The 20,067-nt window shown below is 30.4% G+C and overlaps 1 protein-coding gene across 7 annotated transcripts in view; it reads right to left on the bottom strand.

Moving 5' to 3' along the window:
- Positions 1-20,067, bottom strand: part of LOC117218700 (cysteine-rich venom protein kaouthin-2) — a 234,481-nt gene that overhangs the window by 155,543 nt on the left and 58,871 nt on the right. For 3 of the 7 annotated variants that reach the window (XM_076527920.1, XM_076527918.1, XM_076527919.1), the window contains one exon: positions 13,703-13,759. The exons of 1 other annotated variant lie outside the window; for it this stretch is intronic. The gene's annotated coding sequence lies outside the window, so the exon portion shown is untranslated. Of the gene's footprint in view, positions 1-13,698; positions 13,760-20,067 lie in introns of all 7 variants that reach the window. 3 more of the 7 variants (XM_076527917.1, XM_076527913.1, XM_076527916.1) reach the window with 1 other exon arrangement.

Consider the following 20,067-nt stretch of genomic DNA (forward strand, 5'->3'; position numbering starts at 1 on the left):
ATAGCGTTTGATACAGATTTTTTCGTAACTGCGATCGTTTGAAAGGGAGCGAGCAACCTTTGATGTTGAGAAGGAGGAATGTATTTAATCTCGATCACAATTTTTATCATTTTTTTTTAGATTTTTGGAAAAGAACTGTAACTCATATTTGTATCACATATCAGAATTGTTTATATTTTTCGCCTATATTTAAAGAGTAGTTGAATGTTTTATGCTGCTTTAATACAGCCTAACACATTGAAAGTGCTTCCACGGTTGTCACGATTCCAGTCGTTCTTCTGATCTGAACTGAACAAATAAAATTTTACTATTCAATATGAACGTGGCTATGTTCAGAACCAGGATTGTGCGGAAATATTGAAAATTACAAATAATTTGGCAACACATTAATGTTCAATTCATTTTTAAAGAGAATAGAAAAAAATCGATAATCGAACTCAAGTGGTTTAAAAGAGAATGATCATAGCAAAATGCTGTGTATCGAACTATATATTTTGTAAGAGATAAATCGTTATTAAATATACTTGTAGAAAAATAGTGTGTCTTAAGGATACGTTCATTTGATGTTTTCGCGGATTTTTCTTTCAAATGTTTGGATATTTTAATGAATCCTTTCTCAATGTAATTTGGAATTATACATGTAGAATTGTGTATTATTGTATGCGAAATGTACCGACATTTTAGACTTGATAACTAAGTTGCTGATTTCTATGCTACATAAAACTGTTTCACATGAATTGCAAGAATAAGGGATTTCAGCTTTTAATAAAAGGTTCTGAAATTTTTCTGATGTTTTCAATATTTCATTTTGTACTTAATCCATGCTCTATTGGCAACTATGTTGAAGTTGCTATTGCGAAAACAGTTGTATTCCATTTTTAAAATGTTTTTGATCAATCTGTGTTTAGATTTCTTAACAATTAATCATTGATGATCATCATAGTAATCATAGTAATCATCACAGATTATTACGAGTATAAAAATATACCTATAAAATATTTCTTCAGGATTAATAAATCATATAAATAATCTAACTATCTTCTTAGTAGACTCGTTTGTTCACTCTCGTTCCTTAATTTAATTCTTAAGAAAGAAAACTATTCAATGATTTTCTAATATATTTTCCAATATAAACTTCTAGAAAATTTGAGTTTCTAACGCAACAGTAAAACATTTGAGACATTCAGAGCTATTAGAAAAATAGTTTTAATAAATTCTACATTTGCAAACCATAATCATAGTATTGTAAATTAATTGGACAAGTATAAAAATTAAAATTGCACGTGAAAAAGATGAAATCAATGCAGAAGATTTTATCTAACATATCAGTTTAAGTATATAATTGTATAATCGATGTATGCATATTAATTATGCATATTATTCAGTGTTAACATGTTTTACAGTTTCTTTGCATGTTAGTAAAAAGGAAATAAGTTAAGTTGGACATGAAAAGATTAATGTAAAAAGTAGTTGTAACAGGAAGTCATCCTAGGCCGAAAGGCAGTAAATATAGTAAAACAGTAACAATAATACAACAGTTAAACAATATTTCAGTAGGCACTAATATCGATCAACGTTGATGATGCTATTCTTAAGCGATAGTATACTCAAGAGAGACCGCTTCTATGTTCCCGTAATGTTATGAAGTAGCACTCAAATCAATATTACTTAAGGAATGAAACGAATCGCACAGACTTCGAGAAGACAGTAGCAGAGAAACTGGTCAACCAATAACATCGCCGATAGTTCGACTAGTCCTCCACTCGAAACAATCAATAGACCAATATGGTTAACCGGGCAGTAAAGTTAATCGAATCGGTCAAGGTGCTAATATCCCGTTACCGAAACTACAAGGTGAGTTATCACGCCATTGACAATACGCGATGAAAATTTTAATTGTAGCAAAACCTCTATCGTATTAACGCGTAGCATATGGTGACAATCCAATGACAGAGATTTCATGATATAAGTAAACTTATTTTCGAATATTTGAGCCGTCTATTTTGAAAGTGATATAAGTCACTTTGTTTTTAAGTCGATATATTTAAGGGTTTGCGTTTTAACACGTTTAAAAATATGGATGCTAACTTTCGAGAAGATTTACTTGTATTTGTTATCTCAGGATACTGATATTTTTCTCAGTATAAATAATTTCGTATAAACATTAAAAATCACCACTTCTCATTACGGTAAAGTGACTTATGCTACTATCAAAATAAACGGCTCATTTGTACCATAACTTTAATAATATTAAACGTATAGAGTATGCACAATTTTTGTACCATTTTGTCGGATATATAAAGGCGTGTCATTTATACCTATGTATGTTTCGAGGGCATGAATCTTTTGTTATTTATCGAAATTATATCGTGTCCATTTTGATATTGCACGTTTAGTGTGTTATTATAATAAAGTTTACATTATTACTATAATCACGCTAATTAATACAAAAAAATAATACATTTCATTTGATTTATGCCCATTTTCCAACATTTCCGATTTTAGAACAATCGTTATTTTATGTTACATGTCGTTCAGATCTAGAGTTACAAACAGTACATGATGTGATGAAAAATAACATTCGTGCCAAGAAAACCAAATGTGTGACGTCGAAATACGCCACGTTGATAAACTGTGTTGGGTTTGCGCAGTAAATGAAAATTCTCGGTCGTAGATCATTGTTTGAAAATTTTATTAAAACATATGTTTGTTAGAACAATGAATATATGTATTTTTAATCGTAAGTTCACGTTAAGTAATTCGTTCATTTATATATTTTAGTGAAAAACGTTTCACGTTATAATGAACTGTTGCAAAGTTCAATAAATTTTTAAAATACTGTTACAAATTCTAGTAAATTCTATGAAAATTTACTTGCTATTAACACTTTAATTACCGGCAGTTTTTAAGAGATCTTTTAAAATTGAAGCTCAACAGTTAAGAATTTGTTTAACAATTGTTCAAAAATTATAATAACCTCATCTATGATCCGTAAAATTATTTAGATTATTATCATGTAACAAAATGTATCGCAATTATTATGTAAAAGAAGATTATCGAACTTATTATGGACAATTGAGCCATTCAAAAAACCTAATAAAAAGCTTCCGGTAAATAAAGTATTAACTGTGTTTAATTTGAAGTTTGTGTTATCTGTGACTTTTGCATGTTATAAGTAGACTGCGGGTTTTCCGCATTTATAATGAACTGATAAAAAGAAAAAGAAAATGCTAAAAATATAAGGAGAATGTAAAAATAATATCCCATTCTTGCTAACTTATCCAAATTATTAACAAAAGAAGTATATCTCTATTTCATTGCCTTTCCTAGAAATTAAGTAACAACTATCTTATTTTGCATTAAGATCCGTAGTCTAGTTAACCTTTACACAACACAGTATTTCTACATTAACAATTTGATCGACATATCTGTCATTGCATTATTCCCACAATTTTTTTATCAAATCTGTAAATCAATTTTTACTACAATTTGCTGAAGTAAACCAAAGTTCGTTAAAATTTATGAGCTTTATTAAGAGTAAGGAGATTAACAAAGTAATTACTACAATAAAACCTGCGTTTTTAAATCTTACATTATGAAATAAGTTGTTTTAATTTAGTGCGATTTTGACTACCATTGTTATAGTAGTAAACCGGGTACGTCACTGACTTCGCCGAGAAAGAAGCACAAGATACGAGGAAAAATTTCACGAAAATAGGTCGGGGCATATTACAAAAATTATAAAGATTAGGGACAAGCAAACAAGCAAAGAATTTTTGATAAAAGTGGCGCATGGAAATAAAGATGCTGCAACGGAGAACGCAAGATATTTATTTAGCAGGAAGGTAAACGGTCCCGTTTAATGAGCTCAGCAGTGGTAAAGATAAGAATAATTAGCGAATATTATATTTAGCATTCTACACATTTTTTACAGTTATTAAAGCAAAGTAGTCTGACTATTACTTTTTCGAGTTTAACATTGTTTTTCTGCTACTTTCGAATATTTTACAACGCACATTCGCACTACACGATTTCGAGAAACATAATTGTTGTGTTGCATTAAGAATTACCTGCGCTATCGTTTTCTTTTACTTGTTCATTTTTTATTGTTATTTACTGCCAAAGAGCGCACCAAAAATAAAAACCTGGTATCCATTGGACGAGGTTTGAAAACAATAAATTATTTAAAATAACACAGTGATATGTGTGTGTGTGTTCCGAACAATATTTTACATTCAAGCGTAATTTGTTTCGTTTATTGAAAGTTATACCATTCAGCTCGGACAAAAGACTTTATCCTCACGTAAAACATTAGTTTGATCCAATTTTATTAAGTTCATTTATATTTTAGCTTTTGTATAAAAAAGATATGAAATTCTTCTAATTCATGAATTCAATTACTTAAATTCAGTTCATTATCAGTTCATTCAGTTCATTAAAGTTAGGGGACGAATATCATCTTTACTTCTCCGGGGATATCTTCCGATAATATAGCAAGCTTATTATCAGACCATTAAAATCATTCTTGCGTTTGGTGAATAATCTCTATTGTCCTCTTTCAATATCAATCTTAAATGTATGAAAGACTTATTGTATTATTGTAAATACGTACCGATGATAATTGTATTTCCATGTGTTTATCCTGACATCCACGTTTTAATTACATTGTATTTCGTTTTATGCTAGAATATATTAATATCGTTTTCAAACATATTTAAATTCTCTTATCATTGAAACTGTTTCAAGCCTCCCATAATTATTCTAACATCGATCTTACGAATGGGGCCTGTAACGGGCCTAACGTAATTTCGAACCTATCATATAAATATAAATTATTCCTCCCGCCTGTTTCTTTGCTGTTCGTTCGTCGCGCATTGCTTTATAATAGTGTAATGCTCGATCTCTAACCACACTAGACATTATCTATTCGAATCTCAGTATCTTACGTTTTACTTGCATAATGAATTGGTAGCAGTCCGAACAAACACGCACGAGCCGAACCCATCGCAAATATAACACAGGAGATTTATATTAACGGGCATCTTTTATAATTAACTTATACATTTTATCGTTATACTTTTCATCGTTAAGGTAACATTTAAATATGAATATTTACACGAGGGGTTGACAATGTAAATAAACAACGTTCATTGGAACAAACAATGCGTATAATTAAAAGTACCATAAGGATCAGTGTTAACTATTTTATAATTATTAAGAACGTAAATATTGTCCGAAATGATTAAACGAATTAATGCTGTGCATACACGAACTATGACGAAAGTAAATCGGAATTTTCGTAAATGTATGCATGTATTGCGTGTAATAAATACACAAACCATCGCATCGAATGCTCAGTGTTACAATGGACAGACGGCCGTGTCTGACAAATGACTGGCTAAATTTGTCTTTCTGCTCAGTCTTCGTTACGACACCGAGTTAGCAGTTTTCTTTCTTGCGACCGACAATGTATAATGTGCAAATATTATCTTAATGAATGCATGGAAAATGCTCATCCATCACTCCCTATGAAACCCCGTTCCACACATGCTTTAACTATCTCGGTCGACAGATACTCGAAAACTTGACTCCAGAGACACGAGAAAGACCGATCAATAAGGTCCTCGATGGTTTCGGTCGGACGTTTAATATACTAAACGGCTTTTGCTTACCTTTTATTGAAACAAACTTCCAGCAAACGTAGTTGTTTTGTTCATTGGCAAAGATAGAGTATACGTGTAAGTTTATAAGTTACAGGAAAACCTAACGTAGAAAAATTAACTATGTTATAAATCTTAATGCAAAATAAAAATTAATTCTTCATTAATTGCAAGATTCAGGGACTACGTAGACATCGATTTCATTTCTTAATCATTTTAATGAGTTGGTAGTAATACAATAGTATTTGTCTAACAGAAGCGATTATTTAAATGCGTCTGCTATTTTGATTTGAACTACTTACCTTTGTCATTGTTACGTTCGCGATGATTTCAGTCCGAACTGCTACCAAATTATTATGGAAGTAGAATATAAGATATCGAGATTCGAATAGATAATAAGTAGTATGCATATACAGGGTGTCCAATAATTATGTTAACACCCGGAAATTGGGGATTCCTGAGTTCCTGAGGTCATTTGGAGTAACTTTTTCCTTAGCGAAAATGCAATCCGCGGCATTGTTTATAAGTTATTAACGAAAAGCAGTGACCAGAGAGGCGAGATCAGCTAGCGCAAGGCAGTCGAGCCAATGAGCAGAACTGGGCTTCGACCGCTCGTTGACTTAGCCGCCTTGGGTCGGTCACCTTGCGAGAGCTCACCTCTCATTGGTCACTGTTTTTTCATTAATAATTCGTAAACGAAGCCGCGGATTGCATTTTTGCTAAGGAAAAAGTTACTTCAAATGATCTCAGAAATCGCCCCTGTCCGAGTTAATTATGGGACACCCTGTAGATTATAGGTCGAGCCTTAATATTCTAAAGCGATGCAGGACGAACGAACAGCAAAGAACAATGAAATAATATGAACTGCAATGACGATAGAACTAATTTAAGACGTGTCAAGTCGTTCGTTTCAATTATAATTAATTATGTGTCACATCGTCGTAATGAGTAATTAGTTGATGGACGCAGAGATTCAAATGCGTTAGTAAGCTTCGAATAAAATTATTTCATATCTGTAATAATCTTGACGGTATCAATGTCTAAATATTCGTTGATCAATTTCAATGACAGATATTTGCAGAATAATTAATTTATCATCAAACGCATGATTTCAGAATCGGCGAATGTGTGAAAGCGTTCAATGGATTTTGCGATTCTATCATAGATAGAAATAAATAGAAAGCGATATAAATTTGAATGCAACAGTGGCATTCTTAAAGTACTAATATAATATTGATATTAATATTTCATTCATTCATATTACGATATTCGAAATTATGTTTACGCTATTGTTTGTTAAAGAACACCTAGCGAACTGCTGTTATGATTACTATAACATATATAGCATAATCGAAAGAGCAACGTCACTTTTAAGATAAAATGTGTATTATTCAATCACTTCGTACAACATCATAAAAAGAAGAAATATTTCTTTATTCTTTTATTCGAGTAAAAGTTCGAAAAATTTTAACCAACGATTTAAAAATGTTATTTCACAACGACAGATTTATACAAAACTAAATAACAAGCATTTTTTTTAAATTTATTTTGTTTCAGAAAATTTCAGTTAGAGAGCTTTTAAATTTTATTTTATTTTAGGAAGTTTTATTCATTAATTCAGAAAACTTGTTATCTCTTTTAAATTTATTTCATAAATTTAAAAAATTTCAATTATTTTCTAAAATTCTATTTACAAATTTGATAAGCTTCAGTCATTTTTTAAGATTCGTTTTATAAATCCAGGAAATTGCAGTTATCTTCTAAAATTCTATTTATAAATTTAGAGAGCTCCAGTTATTTTTTAAAAATCATTTTATGAATTCAGAACATTTCAATCATTTTTGAAATTCATTTTATAACTTTAGACAGCTTCTGTCATTTTTCAACATTCATTTCTTCGAAGTTAATAACTTGTATCATTATAAAATCCCAATTCGTCATTAACGCGCGTTTGCGAATATAATAACGTTAATGAAATGGAAAACATCAACGTCAAATATTGTATTTAACGTCAAGCAAACAAATCGTCGGAGATTTTCTGTTTCATTTCCACCTATCGTATACGAGTATAAAATGTCAGATAGTAGGAATTTTCAGAAAATCATGCATCCTTTGTAGCATCGGTTTCTACTCGAGCTCTTTGCTTATATCACAGAAGATATTCTCGAGAAAACAGGTCTGGCCTGAGAAATCTCTTGGCAGTCTCCTTTGTAGCGTGCAGATTATTAATTAAATTAGCCGCCTTTCTGAATTAACTTTCCAGTGCGTGTTTGAGGAAACAATTTTGGGATGAACTGCGGAAGGTCGACAGCGAATCTGGGTTACCAGAACGCCTAAACGCATAATAATTAAATGTGACCTAAAATATTAAACGTAGTCAAGCCACTGAACAACATCATAGATACAATTTATGTTAATAACAACCATTCTTTGTCCGTTGATCACAAAATAAAAATTTTCGAAGTCGTAACGAACAGAAATTTAAAAAAAAAAAGTAAGTCGTTTCTTTTAATAATTTTGCTAAGTTAAAAATAGTGTAACAATATCATTACATTTTTCTTATGTCTTCACAATTTTATGTGTCAGCTACTCATTTTTGCCATAAATTCTTAAAATCTGCAATCTACTAAACATGGTCGACCGTCGACTATAAAAGATTTATCAGTAAGGAAATTCCAATAAAAAACATTACTAGCTGCGTTGATATTAATTTTCTATTGTTCAAAGGTTGAACTACAGGATCCTATACAGGGAAAGTCATTTAATCCTTTCATATTAACTTTTCTTGTACGCTACATATTGCATAAAAAAATGTTTCGAACAAAAGTTATTTGGTATAAAGAGGAGCATACACGCATACAATTTATTTTTTTGCAACTTTCCTTTGTTATCAAACTGTGGAAGCCGCCTCGAACTTTTTAACTATAATATGCAACATGTAACCGTGTCATTCGAAAGTATATCGAATACAGAATAAAAAGTTATTTATTAATTAATTATAAAATAAAATTAAAAATTAACGAAAATATATCTCAATGAATATTAATTTCTGAACCCTTGGACCTTAATAATCTTTTATTCTGACTCTAATAAACTTTCGCGAATAACGTGTTCAAATGTTGTACATTATAATTAAAAACCTGAAGGTTTGCCACATATTTTGATAAAAGCGAAAAATAGCAAGAAATTAATTGTTGAAACATCTTTTTATAGAGGACATCTTCTTCGTTAGAAGAAAAATTAAAGCGATCATAATGGTCATAAAAAAGGGTAGTAATTCTTCTACCGGTGCAATTAAGAATCGTAATTACTCCCCTCATTTTTCATCTTCACCAGGACAATTGTAATTGTTATTAACCAGGGCAGAACTAATATTGTTAAACATTGCGGATTAAACGGTCACGCTAGCAGAGATAATACATACATAACAAGATGAAAGTACGGTCACTCAAATGGCCTCGAAACTACGTTGGAGATAAAACAGAGAGATTACAGCTTTACATAAACGATTTAACACCTCGAACAGAAAAGTACATCATTTCCCGCAAGAAGTAATTAGTTCTCAAGCAAAAAAGAAAAAGAAGAAGCTTTTCTTTACCAGGAAAGGAACACAGATTCTTGAAAAGTAGATAACAACGATACTGATTACATTTTCTGTAGTCACCTAACTCCAAGAGGCTGAATTAGGTGCTCAGAATGATAAAAAAATAAGTTTGAGCTCTTGGTATATGTCCCCGAAAGTGAAAACAATGACAAACTTTGCTTGTGCTTCGTCGCATCTTATCTTGAAACATTTATGACGCAATCGATATTATAAAAAAACTGATTTTATAAAACTAATGTTATTGGCATAATATTGTTTTATATTAAATTACTTTCTTCAGTGTTGGAAAACATGATTGATCAGTAGATTGCAGATTTTATACATTTATGAGAAAAATGAGTAATTTAAATGCAAAAGAGTAAGGACAATTTAAAGAATTTACAAACTCTGTTATGTTCTTATCAACTCGTTAATATTATTAAAAATAAATGAATGTGTATGTAGCTGCTGTGTCTTGCAACTAATGCAGTTTTTATTTCGCATAAAAATCTGCACTCTACTTATCAGATTTATATTGCATGTAACGTTACATTGCACGCTGTGCTCAAAACAATATCATCTAATGAGAATTAAGAGATTAAGTTATGTAGTTGTGTTATCCGAAATTTTTAAGAACTCTCGTTGAGTATAGTTTACAATAGTAATTCATTGAAATTTTGTCTGTTCTTCCAATTGAAAAATATTGGGTTGTTTCAAAAGTAATTTCGGTTTTTTGTAAGGTATCTATTTGACAAACCGTAATTATTTTTGCAGCAACCCAATAAATGGGATAAAACGAATAGTATAAATAACACTATCATCTAACTTTTTTGAACTAAAGAATTATGTTGTATCAAAAATAATTCTTGTTTTTATTTGGCAACGAAGCAGAATATTTAATAATTAACATTCGTCGAGTTCACGTTCTTTAAATTCTTACTTCACAAATGCTATTCTATCTTATCACTGTTATCACTAGACTGCATATCTTTACACAAATTCTTCTTCAATTCTTCAATTTTTTACAAAAATTAAAATTAAAGAAAAGTTTCCTTCGTGAACTAAAAAATTACTCGTTAAAATAAAACTCCATGAAAATAAAATTAAAATGCAATTAGGCCTTGTTAATTTATGCGTTTTCTTGCATTTGAAAGATCTAATCATTCAATAATTTTTTCATTCCTGCCGCGTAAATTATTTATGCGACATCACAATATGTAAAACTCGATCTACTCCTGCTGTGGCAAAGAATTTTTCTCTCAGCCCTTTTTTCAGCTAAATGGATTATCCAAATCCATCGGCAGCACTTCCACATCGTTTGTGGCTTATAGTCTAAATTGGAAAAAGTTACTATAAACTTCTGTACGGTGGACCATCTCCATTCGAAGAACTCGCTGGAATTGCGTGGGAATTGTGTATTCATAGACGTAATTCTGAAGTAATAAAGTTTTCCGATAAAACTGCAAGCGAATTTACATTCGATTTCTTCTCTTCATAGGGAGACTGCGGATTTTCGCATTTATGACAACAATGATCAGAGGAAACCCAAGACCATAGAAACATTCGATAAATCTGAATGTATTGTTATATTATTTTCAACATATTGAAAATATAATAAATATCTATTTCGCTCCAGTTTGTTGCAATTTAGGTAAATTGTTTTCATTTTACATAAAGATCGAAATTTAGTTTGGTGGTTTTTTTCGCAGTATGGCTTTTTCCTTGTTTAATTATTTGACAAAATTTGTCGTAAACTGTTCAATAGCGTTGACTGTTAACGAATAATGTTAATTATACGCTTTGCTAATCTCTACGCGGCCATTTTGTGAAACACACTGTGCAAAAACACTATAATATTTTTATTATCCACAATTTCCTAGAATTTTATTATCCACAATTTCCTAGTATTTTTATTATCCACAAGTAGCCAGTATGACAAAAAAAATAATAATCACTAGATGAATAAATATGTAAAATATGTAAAATATGTAAAATACAAGAAAACGTTTACATTAACCAAGAATCATCTAATTGTCGAAAGAATTTTTTTCTTTGCTACATTTATTATGTTACGGACAATAAATGGAAAGTTACATAAAAATTTACAGTCCGATAATTACACTGGATTCAATTCTTTTTCGAGGGAAGTAACTGCTCTCGTGACTTCAAATCAAACGCGACGTAACTTCAATAGCGAACTCAAAGTTCGAAACTTTGATTACGCTCGGTCAGGTTTTTTAACAATCTAAGTTACTGTTGAAGTATAGCGAAGTTCAAAGACTAAAGATTTTAAAGGACTTCTACACAATACATACGTGGAAATGAACGGGATAAAATCTCTAGTGGAAGAGAAATGTATCTGAACGCAGTGATTCTATAAAAGTCAGCAGTGTAATTACATTGATGAAAGCATGATCACTAATAAATCAATATTTTAAGTTCATTGTTACATACATGCAATACGATTTTGAATTCCAAAATAACGAATTTACATTGGATCTTATTTTTATTGCAATTATTTAACACTTTGACTGCCGCGTCGGTCATACACATGGTAGTAAAATCTTATTTTCAACTACTTTCTATAATTCATTTTTATTATAATATTATTTTGCTAAGATATTCAGAATACAGAAGAGTTAAAATACCACTCACAATGATCAATTTTAACTCTCTAATTTCAGTTCCATTAATCAAATTACATACTTAGATTTTGTGGGAGTTTCTAGCATCGATTTTCGGCAGTTAACGTGTTACAAAAACAAAGTAGAACTTAATTTGCAAAAGGGCAAATTTATTCATGAAAGAGAAAATTTAGTTTTCAAAAGGATGTATTTAATTTGGAAGAAAGTGAATTTAATTTGAAAAAAGAAAATGAATTTAATTTGGAAGAAAGTGAATTTAATTTGAAAAAAGATAAATTTAATTTGAAAGAAAGTGAATTTAATTTAAATAAAGATGATGAATTTCATTTGAGAATAAGTGAAATTGTTTTGAAAAATGAATGAATGATATGAAATATGAATTTGATGTGAAAATAGGAGAATATGATTTGAAAAAGGGTGAATATAATTTATAAAAGGATGAATTTACAGCGCACAACCTGCATCATAAACACAAAGTAAAATCCTTAACGCCAGGTGCGGTACGTCATGGTATCATGTAACTTTTCCTGTGAGAGTTGTGGAAAATACTTTAACGACTGTATGTATAGTTCAAGGAAAGTAGTAACACGTTCTAGGTCACGAAAATATTAACAACTAACCATGAAAGTATGCTATCAAGTTTTATTCTTTTCATTATAAGTTTATGCGATTTACGATACGGTGAGTTATACGAGGTGACCGGGCGAGCAGTCAATAAACCTACACTGGTATGGTGCTCATACATAGAAGAGAGGACGTTGGGTCACACGTGACTCACGTGTTAACTGTATTTTATGTTGCAGTTTAGGCTGTCCGGTTGTGCTGCTTGATGGGGCTCAACAGGCTTGTAAAACTGTACAGAATGTTGTACATATTTGCGGCGGAGGCAATAGTAAATATTGAGTTGGCCCGTAACATCGTTTGCTATGATGCTATCTGGTAGCTATTATCAACGCAGATACTTCTGTTAACACACTGATGACCGGCTTATGTTTAACTATTTAGTTTAACTATTACGCAAATATATAACTATTACTAAAAAATGTCACAACATAGAAATATTTTATTTAATCAAACATTACAACTTAACTTTTCAATATGAAATTTATTTAATCAGATTAATAAAATTTGATTTATGAATTCTTTCAAACATGTTTTTCAAAATACTATTGACAAATAATACTATTCAAAATACTATAATTGTCAAGCATTCTGCGGTCAAATTATAACAATTTTGATATCCTGGGTCCAAATAGATCCGAGCCATGTCGTTCGAGAGTTAGTAGAAAACAGGAGGTGGCATCTGCACTTAATGGCAAAAATTAAGAAACATATTACACAGATGCAGATTCATGGGTGTATTGTGTCAACGAAAATAATTTTATTTTCTTATAATTTAATTTTTAATTTTTATTTTATTTTCTTATTTTTCTTATCTTTTTTATTTATTTTATTTATCGTATATTACATAAAACAATATTGCAATATAAACAATGTAATGTATATTTTTCACTTAAGAGAAGACAGATATTTGTTAAAATATCAAAACTCAAATATTAACGGTATGCAAAATTTCTTAATCTTTGTCGAGATAAATGTGCACACTTAATACAGCATTAGATACTTTGAAGCAGTTAATAAAAAATTTCCGCGGAATATATGAGTAAATAAAAATTAAGAATTTAGTGAATAGAAAGGAGAAATACAGATTCAAGAATGAGTAAGAAAATAAAAACTGAATTAAAAGGAAAGCAGTATCATGAGCAATGACAATAAAGTAAATAATATTATATAAAAATGGTTTACGTACCTACATAAAATAAAAAGAAGAGGACGAATGCAAACCAAGCTGAAATTTCTTAGCAGTCAAGCTGAAACAAAAGAATATATTGTTATTACTATATATGCTTACTGCGTTATTATAATATCTCATCTGACTTTAAATCCAAATGGTTAGCTGTACAAATCTAGGTTTATAAATCCCTTTCTTATAAACCACTACAGTATGTGGGAACTGGCAAGTCCCTCCGATGGGTTCGGATAATCCATTCAGCCAAGAAACGCCCAAGAGGAAAGTTCCTTCCTACCAGAACAGTCAAACCTTCTTTCCTTAAAATCCTGATTTTACGGGAACTCGTGGCTGCGAGTGCTATTTTCGGTGGTGTGATAAATTCGCACTCAACATCTGGAGGTTCGAGCGAAAACCTCGATATTTCAGTGGCTGAGTACATGTTTAATTTGTTCCTCTGGTCAAGATAAATGAAAAGGAATTTAGAAAATCAAGAAATTTCGAAACTGTACAAGTGGAGCGTATTGCCTATAATGCAAACATTCCTTTCCAATTGACAGTTTTATGGTCACGTTAACACCTAGGGTATTAGCAACGTTGAACAGTAACTAAAAGTAACTAATCCATTAAATTTTGTTTATCAACTCTATTCTTGTTAGCGCCATAATTTTGTATGGAGCAATGAAATCATTCCGTAAACGTTAACGTAGTAATTCTGATTATAGTCACTGTTGAATATTCAGAGTGGATCAATGTGTGGTTAAGTAGGTATGAATGAATCTGTGAATCGATATGTGAAGTATGCAGTGCTTAGTCCTACATTGTATTTCCATACTTATTCAAACAAATCCAATAAACATAAATTGCAAATAATCAACGAAAAGAAAGATTATGAATGAAATAATACAGCCGGCCTGTCATGATTTAGAGAAAGTGAAACGATAGAAGAATTGATAAAGTCTATTAATTACCTGATTAGAGTCTAAATAAAATAAAAATAAGATTAAAATTCAGTGAATTTTTATATATACCGAATGACAAAATATTTTTTGTACTTTAATTTCTGCTCTACTAATTCATAAACTCTATTTACAAAACGCGGAAGTATAATCAAAGATGTAAGTATGTTAGAATGTCGAAGAAGGAACAGTGACCAAAAAAGGAAGGAAAAAACTTCAATTAAGGGTTAATTACAAGAGCAACATGTGGGAAAGTCGAGAAGAGAAATCGGTACCGGTTAGAAGAGGGAAACGAAGATTCGTTCAAGTAGAAACACTGAAATCCACTATGGTACTCTAATCAGATAGACGCGGAAGAATTAAGAGAGGAAAAAGTAGTACGATGCACGATAAAGGAAACAGCAATAAAGTAGCTGAGTAAAATGAAACGGTGTAAAGTTATAAGAGGCGAACAGAACCGAAATAGAAATATGGAATATTTCGAATATTTACAAATGCTGAAAAATTAAGTACGTCTGCATATTTAGGGATAAGAGTAATCATAAGTAGTGTAGGTAAAGGTTTCTTTCTATGAACGAATGCACGCTTTCTCTTCAAGATGTAACGAATGTCGATGCGCGGCTGAACGAACGTTTTATTGCAACGAGAATCTTTATTTCCAGAAACAAAATTCAATTCCCGATTGAAGCTGTAAACGTGATGCGTGCCTTTTTTTATAGCACCATCCGGTGAGAAATATCCTACTTTAAAGAAAGACTTTTCGATATAATGGAAACCTGCTCCCTCACACACACACACACACACACACACACACACACACACAGAGAGAGAGAGAGAGAGAGAGAGAGAGAGAGAGAGAGAGAGAGAGAGAGACAGCAGACTGTGAAATTTCTTGCAGAATTTAATTGTTAGTCCAGAACTGATCTTGTAGAATGAGATAAAATATTCTTACACTGCCTGTATTATTCCCTTGCGAACATCGTTACCGACTTGTACATAACAAGAATCATAAATTATCGTGTTAAAAAATTACAACACATTTAATTCAGGATATCTCTATATATGTCGCTATGATAAAAATTAAGAAATTACACATTTTGACTACTCCATGCTTCCAGTATTAAGTAATACATAAATCCAACATTTGTCTAAGAATTTCCTTAACTTCGTAACCTTGGTTGAACCGAAATCGCAAGAAGAGAACACGGTTTTATACCTTCACGATTGTACGATTTTTTTCCCTGTCAGCGGAGAATGTCAAGGAAACGATTTCGACGTGAGAGCTGCCATTACAGGAAGAGATTTCCAAACGTCGAGTGCGAGTAATGCACGCTTGAGTAGAAACGGAAGAATTTTCGTATGACCTTTTCGAGTGGATATCGGGTGATTGCAATTCGAAGAATGCACTGAACCCGTGGGAGCAAGGAACGCGAGCATTCGAATGAGTTTCACGCGTGCGAATGGATATAAGGATAAAATTGCATAGTCTAAAGTTAGCTGCCGGTAGTACTCGTTAGCATCGTGTCATTAGTTGCTAGACATCGTCGCGTGTTGCTGTTATTGCGTCCCCGTATTCTCGCATTAACGTTAAATATGGTTCAATTACATTTCAATTAAATCAGCATTCAGATTACATTCTCGTTCTACTAAGTCTTTTTTCAGTTTTTCTTTTCACGAATATACGAATATGCGGAAAAGATACTTACAATTTAGCGCATTTCGCTTTGTTTATTCGAAAATGGTCAATTTGAAACAGTGTAATCCCTTAAATGGCAATTCACAAAGGCATACATATATATTTATATAAAATGTGTAGAAGATAAGTGGTACTTTTATTGGCTGGCTTGTGAATATAGCTGTTTTACAATAAACGTCTTTTAATGAAATATACTCATTTTTTTATGACGAATCTAGAATAATTATATCTGTGTTCAATGTGTGTTTTAATGATTTTTTTGTACAAACTGCAATTTGTTCAATTGATATAAATGTTCAAATAATAATATCCTGGGGTTTTTCATAACTAACATTTTCTATAGATTTTTGTCACTTTATTGTGAAATGTTTTCAAATATAATATTCCTATATCTTTTATATCTTTGACAACGAATAATTTAGAATATAATTTGATGGTGCGCTTCAATTGCAACACCCTGTGTACCTAAAAGTATCGTTTAGAAAATAGAGAAGTTTTACAAATATCGCTGTGTGACATTTTCACAGAGTACTAATCCAGGGTTAAACTAGATCATTGTATTAAGTTATTGATTAAATCTTTCTCGTTAATATATTACGATTTCATGATTTCATCATTTCTGTCTTAGAGTGTGAAGAACTTCCAATTATATTTGATATATCATTCTAATAGGATTATGTAATGAGGATGATGTATAAATATCGTTAATAGTATAATATTTGTATTCTTTTAATTAAGAAATATAATCTACTTAATGGACAAATGAAATATTTTGATAACACCTGCTGTATAAATATATGTATAAATATATTCATATGATAGTTCATAATAAGTTAATTAACAATTAATATATTTTATAATATTACTGTTAATAATACTATACTTAGTAATGTAATTAATAATATTTGAAATTTTTTCAGACTAAATAAAGAACTGATTGCTAATAAGAATGTTGTTCTGAATGGAACATATTTTGTGGCCATTTGTCAAGCTGAGCTGCGTAAATGGGATCACATAAATATCTTCTGTATTTTTATAGCCATGTAAAAAATACATATATACTCACTTATTCATATATCATTTGATACAAGAAAAAAGTATTCTTCATATTCCCCTAAATGCCGGAGATATTTATGTGATCCCATTTACGGGATCCACTTTATAAAAATATGAAAACGAGAGCATAAAACCATTTGATTACATGCGTATCTATAATGTCATACATTCCTCTGGTATATATATACAATATTATCTGTCGCAAGTATATAATTTTAAGATCATTTTCAAGTAGTAAATCTAATTTGGCATTAATCCAAATTACGAGTTGTCTACTTTTGATCTCTCAGTCAAAAGGACTTCGAACTAATTAATTCGAATTAATTTATTCAGATCAATTCAGCCTATTAATTTAAATATAATAAAATAAATAAAATAAATAATAAAATAAAATAAAATAATAATACTAATGTTTACTCTACTAATAATTAAAATAAAATAATAATACTAATAATAAATACAATAAAAACTAAATCTAAAAATTGATGGATTAAATTACTATATATGATTTATTGTTTTATAATTACAATTCATAATTATAATATGTTTTAATTTTTACTTTTACGCGCTTGCATATAAAAAAATAATAAAAGACGTTTCCCTTTACTACATAAAAGAATTCATTGAAAAATGCATTACATAAATTACATATTAATTCTCAAGTGTAGAAGCTGATTAAACAAGTCGATTAGGTGATGTCTTCATCTATAATACAATAGATAATGTGCGCTTAATAATTCAAAGCAAACCGGAGATGTTAAAAAATTAGTTAATCATTCAAATATCAAATAAATACAAGAAAATTGTCACTACCACTAGTTTTCTAGAAGAATCGAAGATATAATTACAAAACATGCAGAATAGTGAAAAAGGTAGTACTATTTTATATACAAGTTTTTGAACAAAACTAAAAATAAAAAAAAATAAGCTACCACCTTTACTTGTTTTCTAGTAAGATAAAAATTACGAGTACTGAATGATACCGAACGATAAAATAAGTGATACTATTACAATTTTTCTAACAGAATCAAAAATATAATAACAGAATACAGTAAATTCTCCCCAATTTTTCTTCAGCTTGTAAACAACAATGGACAATTTGGGAAGAAGAGATACGATTATTTGACTCTCACGACTTATTTTTATGGTTGCCTATTATCAACAATTATAGAAACAAGGTGTGTAGTTTGAATAGTAGTATCTCCTCTTCCCAAATTAAATTAAAAATACGAATACAGAGTGTACGTAAAAATAAAAAAGTAGCAGTATTAATAGTTTCCAAACACAATAGAAAACATGAAAACAGACTATAACACTATTACTTATTTTCTAAAAGAATAAATAATACGAATATAGGATGCGGGTAAAAATAAAAAGAATAACACTATTATTAATTTGTTAACAACATCAAAAATATGAAAACAGACCATAAAATAACACTACAACTCGTTTTCTAATAAATTCGAAAATACGAACAGAAAATGTGCGTAAAAATGAAAACAAGTAATGCTATTACCATATTTTTAATAAAATTAAGAATAAAAAAAAAGACTATAAGGTAACACTATTACTCGTTTTCTAGAAAAATGCAAAATACAAATACAGAATCTGCGTAAAAATGAGGAAAATAACACTATCAAAAACACCAAAGTAAAATACACTCTTTCATACGAGCTTTAACAAAGTGTATCTGTAACAGTACCCAATGTAACAGATAGAAATAAAAGTAAGTAGTTTCTCTTTAGCAAAAACGCCACTTGAAGAAAATGTCATTACAGGAAGCTGAAATAACGAATCCCTTTTAATTACAGTCTGCCCGTTACGAAAAGAAATTAACTCCCCGTACAATCAGTTCCGCAGACTGCCCTCTTCGACTGTCCTTTAAGGACGACTAACAGCAAGAAGACAACGAGAAAAGGGTTCGGAATATCGGGAAATTAGATACGGAATCGACTCCCCGTAGACCGCCATGAAGCTTGCGCGTCACGTCGCGTCGCACAGTTTTTTACAAAATAAGACTAAAATGAAAAAAAATGTTTTTTAAGTGAAAAATTGTTATGTAGTTTGATTCGTTATTGTTTAATACGAATAATTGGTAGGTTTTATATGTTTAGTTGTACTAATAACTGAAAGAATTGAAACACACACAATTGAAAATTATTTAATGAATTAAAATAATTGGAAATTATTAAAAGAATTGAAATAACTGAAAATCATTAAAAGAATTGAAGTAACTGAAAATTGTTTAAAGAATTTAAATCAAGGATTAATAAGGTAACAGATGAAATTCGTGATATAACCTAAAATTGAGTATTGATATGAGACTTTTTTTATTACTGCAACAAGAAAGTTAGAAACAATATTATTTATCGATTTGCCTGAACATTTTAACGCACGTAAAACTTAACATTAAAAAACATTCTGTTTTGTATAACATTAGACTTTCAAATAACAAGTCTCATGGGTTCACCAATAAAAAATGCAGAAATCAATAGTGATGTTATGTCGTTACTTGACATAAATGATACTTGCATTTACGAAGAATAAATAAGTTTCGTTGTATTATCCGTCAATAAAGCAAGTTTTTAAGTCGTAATGTTTTTTGTGCCGTTTTCAGGAGGAATCGACCACTGTGCGCCGTTCCGACGAGAATCCACGGAAACGAATTAAAAGTAATGG

Source organism: Megalopta genalis, chromosome 1 (genome assembly GCF_051020955.1).
Source record: "Megalopta genalis isolate 19385.01 chromosome 1, iyMegGena1_principal, whole genome shotgun sequence".
NCBI classification, from domain to species: Eukaryota; Metazoa; Arthropoda; class Insecta; order Hymenoptera; family Halictidae; genus Megalopta; species Megalopta genalis.